The sequence below is a fragment of the Pelodiscus sinensis genome, chromosome 1, assembly GCF_052426305.1.
Source record: "Pelodiscus sinensis isolate ZL-2025 chromosome 1, ASM5242630v1, whole genome shotgun sequence".
Classification (NCBI taxonomy): domain Eukaryota; kingdom Metazoa; phylum Chordata; order Testudines; family Trionychidae; genus Pelodiscus; species Pelodiscus sinensis.
In genome coordinates, this window is record NC_143052.1 from 113294460 (window position 1) to 113300459 (window position 6000).

The window sequence follows — 6000 nt, forward strand, 5'->3', positions numbered from 1 at the left end:
GCTCAGGCTCTTGAACCCATCTGACTCTCTGGGTTTCAGCACCAGTGGCTAGCCTGCATCTCTGCCAGAGCCATAGCATCCACAATGCTGTTTTTTAGCACATGAACTTGGGCCCCACTGTCTGCCTGGGCTGTCAGGCTCGCTCCTATCTGCAGTGTAGACATTACTAAAGGGCCAGGAAAGCTGGATATGTGTTGAATGTCCCAAAATGCCTCTTAGTGACTTTCAGGTATATTACTGGCTGTAATGTTGTAAGCTTAGGTCAAACTTTTCAAATGTGGGTACCTAAAGATAGGTACTTAATGTCAAATCCTGCTCCATTGAAGTCAATGGGAATCTTTGCTACTGACTTCAGCAGGAATTCTAAATTCCCAACCCATCCTTAGGTATCTAGTTATCTGTTTTTTATTATGCCCATCAGTGTTCCCTGTAAGCTGGGCATTTGTGTGGCTACTCAGGAGATATTTAAATGCTGCCCAACTGATTAGCAGAGCTCCCACTGGTGGTGCACATTTGCACATGCTTTGGTGCACATAACATTATTCTGCACGTGGATGGAAAAGTTTAGAGTGAACATTGCCCATCACCACAGTGTGTGAACACTATATGAGGGTAGCTATGGATGCTCAGCTCCTCTGAAAATAAAATAAATTATCTTGGTGTCTAAATGTGGATTTAAAGGTTTAATTTTAGGCACTGAAGTTAGAGAAGATTAGCTCAAGTTATTTATGTGAATGCCTTTGAGAGATTGCTCTACCTTTTTCGGGCTTTCAGCGCACAGCTTAGCTGTGACTTTATCTCAATTTTTAACACCGATTTTCAAGTCTCCTTTAAAATGGTTTGCATTTTTGCTGTGCCTTGCGTATACTAAACTGTCTGAGTTGTAATCCTACATTACTGATTGTAATTTTCCAACCTTCCCACATACTTCTATTCAGTGTGGATCGGCACAGCTTCTTTTAAGTTATTTCAGCTGTTAATTCTCCCTGCTCAATAGAGGGCAAGAGTGGAGATGGACATAGATACTGGAAAACTTTAATCCGTGACAGGGACAAAATAACTTTAGGAACCAATATGGCCAGAAAAGCTACTGGCTCCTTCTTATTCAACTGGTCTGTGCCAAACCTAGCTCTGTGACACACAGATTTAGGGAGGGGCATTAGATCATTACATGAATGTATGAAGACTCCACACTGATCCTGAGATGGTCAAGCTACCTGGAAGAAGACACCTATTAGTTGCACAACTACTGCAACAACTACTGGACACACAGAGCTGCCAAAGGGGGCAGGGACCTCATGGAAAGGGACCACAGGCTCCCTATTCCTGTTCCCATGTGACCTGGCAGATGCCCTTCAGAGGCAACCAGATGCACTAATTGCTCATAGATGGGTGCTGTGGGGGGATCCAGGAGAGACAATGGACATTAGAGAGGTGGAGTAAGCTGCTGTGCTGAACCTAGTCAGGGAGAGAGTTCATGGGTTGAGTTTCAGAGTGAAAAGGGATTTGGATACGGGCACATGCAGAGCTGAGGAGAGGCAGATAGCCTTGAAGGAGAAATTAGGATTTTAATTTGAACTTCAGGGAGAAAGCCCTGGGAAGTGCTGCTTGGTTCATGATCTGGAAAGAACTCTCTGGAGTCTAGGAAAGGGCTGGGGAAAAGGGCTTAGATATATAACGAGGTAGTAGGAGGCAGCCCAGGAGTCTGAGGAATAGACCTTTGCTGCTAGTTGAAGGATCCTTGGACAGGATCCCAAAATAGAGGATTGAGTTCTCCTACTATCCACAAAGGAAGGTGGCATAAAAGACGCCTGATATACAGGATATATGTAAGGACCATTGGGTCTGTAGTTGGGCTATAGTCCTGATGCAGTGTTATTATATTACTGAAACTCTTAAAAGGTAGAACTAAACATGGCCTGACCAGAGGGCCAAGTCATAAGAAGAAGTCTACTTGACGCCTACCCTGTTTCTAAAAATTCCACCAGCAAGGGGGCCTTTTAGGGGGTTCAGGCACGTGTCATTGAGTGAAACAATGGCTAAGTACCTTAAACATGTGGTCCTAAGATCAGGGATCTGGACCTGTGTTTCCAGAGCTTGCTGACTAACTCCCTAATGACTGGACCTTCCTTGGCCTTCTGCTTTGCGGGCTTGGGGGTGGCATGCAGCAGAGCCAGAACTCCCCTTTGGTAGCAGCATTAATGCTTTCCTGGGCACTGGGAAGGCTATTCTGGTGGACTCTAATGCAGGCTGTGAAATGGGCACAATATACAGAGGGAAATGTTTCCCAAAAGGTGCTGCAGAGGGGCTAACCCTATGATGCTGTCATGTGGGTGGCATAAATTACATTCCTCATTTAGTGATACTTGAGTGAGCTAGTCCTGGGCTTGGAAAGCTGAGGGAACTGCATCATAATTGGCTCCCCCATGGGGGGAAAGCAAACAGAAGTAGATTCATCTGATAGACCATGTTGGTAAATAAAACATGGCAAAGATACATTCCAAAGGAAGGTTACTTTTTCTTGATATATCAAGATCAAGGTGGGGGAAGAGTCTGCCAGGATTTTCCCAGAGTGTAAGGTCACCTGGGAGAAGTAAAAACAGAACTAGAGTCGCAGTACTTTAAATCCCATAGGAAAGTGAATAGAGAGATTCAGTTTAATCCAGATTCAGCACAGAAATCTGCTCCCTTCACCAGAGATTTCTTGTGGAATTATGAACCACAGCTAAAAGAGTCAAAACAGCCAATGTAGTTATCCCCAGAGGCTAAAACATAATAGAATAACCCCCCCCCGGTAGGAAGAGGTCTATCTTGTTTACCCGAGGAGGGGTGAAGAGTAGATTTTTATAGTGCTTTCTCTAGACATCAGAAGATCAGACTTTTCTGATGGGTGTTTAGTGGCAGCTCCCTGGACCACAATTAGATTAAGCAAAGCTGGTTTGGTTTAGCACAAATGTGAGATGTGGTTTAGGTGAAAAGCACTGTGATCTAGAATTATATAGGAAATCTCCAGAGTGAAGTATGAAAGCTTGTTTCCTGGCTCCCTGTACCTGATGGCTGAGAAATGGGGTGGAAACCTGCATGTATTTTGGTGACAGTGGAGGTTGACTTTTATAGCGTTATCTCCAGACCTTATTGTCCTCTGGAAACTCTTACCAAATAAAAGGAACATCAGACAGAATCCAGTTGACCTAGAGCTTGGTAACTGATTTAGGAGAAAGGGCAGTTTCAGGCCAGGGAGGGGATGAGAAGTCATTGGTGTTGATGTAAGGCATGTGACTGTAGGCATTAAGAGAGGTATGCAAGAAAAAAAAAACCTAACAGGAGACCATGTGAATGTTTGTTATAGTAGGTCAACCCTTACTTCAACATGCATCTTCTTCCAGCTTCTCATTTGGTGTCTTTCAGCAGCAGCAGCAGCAGTAGCAGCAGCAGCAGCGCAGCAGCAGAAGCAAAGTATATAGCTCTGAAGGAGCTCTGAAATTGGCCCAGCATTTTTAATTTCTTTTTGTACTAATGTTTTTGGAAAAAAAGACGTGAATAGTCTTGTTGATGTCAATGAGACTGCTCACATGTTTAAAGTTAACATGTTGTTAAGTGTGTTGCTGGTCTGCACATAAATGACTATCCAGTGGAGAGCTAAGTTTTATAACCTTATTTATGTCTATTGTACTAATCCAAGATGAAGGTAAGAAGTTCTTCATGAAAATGGGAACCCATTCACATGAAATATTCTTCTTTTAGTTAAATGAAATTACACTGGATAATGTACAATAGTGAACATTCCTCCTGAAGAAGACGTGCTACTCTAATAGGTCTTTTCCATGACTACTTTTATCATTGTTTAGTCCATTTACTAAAATATAATATGATGTGCCAGAAATATTTTGTCTAGTTCAGATGGGACATGTTGTAATATACAACCTTTTTTTAATCAAAACACCTGAATCTCACTTTCAGTGTGAATACATGCCTTTTCTTTTGCAGATCTGGAGGTTTTCTTTGATCCTTTACAATGTTCTTTTGCTGGGAACAAATATGCAGTCTATTTTTTTAAAGATAACCTTCAATGGCAGATAAAGATAACATTACATTGATTTAATGTATCTCACAGCTCCTGTGGCCCCAGGCCCATATTTCCTGAGAGTGCTTCCCAAAAAATGGGTGAGATTCTAGATCACATGGTCTCATAGTAGCCCATGGTGAAGGGATGTCAGTGTTGCATCTTTCTCAGCCTGGACACCTTTTGAGGACTGGAGAAGTGCCTGAGGTAATTTAGGGATTGTCCACATGACACCATAGCATAGATTACAAGGAGTGTGAGTTGCAGTTCATGCTCAACCGTTGCACAGTAGCTGCTCTGTTTAAGACCCTGGTAATGTGAACTATATGGTGCCTAGTTCATGGTATCATAATCCTGTTTGAAACAGGCCTATGTTAACATGAACTAGATACATTTTAATTCTCCCTTGCAGGGTCAATCTATGGAAGTTACAGAGCCACACTTCAGTTTACACTGCATTTCACATCCCTATAGATGACAGGGTCATGTAGATGAGTCCTTAGATAGCCAGAGGCATGCCCAAATTCCCAACTGGCCTGCACCTGGCACACTTGTCCTGTCCCTACCCCTACTCCTACTCCTGGCATGCTCTGTACATTTCTGCATATGGTGCTGTCCTTAGAGGTCAGTGTGTAGCTGTCGTTCTCAATTTGGAAGAATTCTCCCTGATCTAGAATCAGGGATTTTATAGTCCATTTGCCTCATGTAAAGTGGCAGGAGCAGGTGTGAGAACCTCACTGAATGAATTTACTTTTAAATAAAGCCTGTGTAAAGTATGATCCATATTTTTACAAGTGAAGAATTACAGCACAGAGCAAAGTGGTTTTTCCCTAAGGTCACACAGTAAGTCTGTCTGAGAACTCTCCTCCTGAGTTTGGGTACATCTACTCTAGCTCGTTAGTCGTCGTGGAATGAGGAGTAACTGTAGTTCAAATTAGGATCTTTAATTCGAACTATCTACTCTGTACCGCGTGTAGCCACGGGCATGGAGTTCGGACTAAGGGGGATTTAAAAATGGTGGCACCCGGGAACATGCAAATGAAGCCCGGGATATTTAAATCCCGGGCTTCATTTGCAACTCCGCTTGCCCTAATTACCCTACCTAGCTCAGACTAACAAGCGAGTGCAGGCGTACCCTTTCAGTGCAGTGCCTTACCCACAGGACTACCTTTTTTCTAGCAAAAATATACATGTGCCACATACAGGCTTTTCTGAATTGGGTCCTTCCCTAGCTAGGTCAACTCTTAAGTATATTCTTAACCTCAACAAAAAATTGACTCCAGAAAAATTTGGGAAAGTTTCCCAAATTGGACCATAGGTGCAAGCACAAGATCCTATTTCGTGTGATCCATATTACTGAAGTGTATACGTGTGACCAATATAATCTGAGGCAATAAAGCAAACACACCTGCAAGGATAAAGAATAAATAATAAAATTGTCAGACACATAGAAGAACATAATTTGTTGGTCAAAAGTCAACATGGTTTCTGTAAAGGGAAATCATGTCTTACTAATCTATTAGTGTTCTTTGAAGGGGTCAGCAAACATGTGGACAAGGGAGATCCAGTAGATATAGTGTACTTAGATTTCCAGAAAGCCTTTGACAAGATCCCTCACCAAAGGCTCTTACGTAAATTAAGTTGTCTTGGAATAAGAGGGAAGGTCCTTTCATGGACTGAAAACTGGTTAAAAGACAGGAAACAAAGGGTAGGAATAAATGGTAAATTTTCAGAATGGAGAGGGGTAACTAGTGGTGTTCCCCAAGGGTCAGGCCTAGGACCAATCCTATTCAACTTATTCATAAATGATCTGGAGAAAGGGATAAATAGTGAGGTGGCAAAGTTTGCAGACGATACTAAACTGCTCAAGGTAGTTAAGACCAAAGCAGACTGTGACAAACTTTAAAAAGATCTCACAAAACTAAGTGATTGGGCAA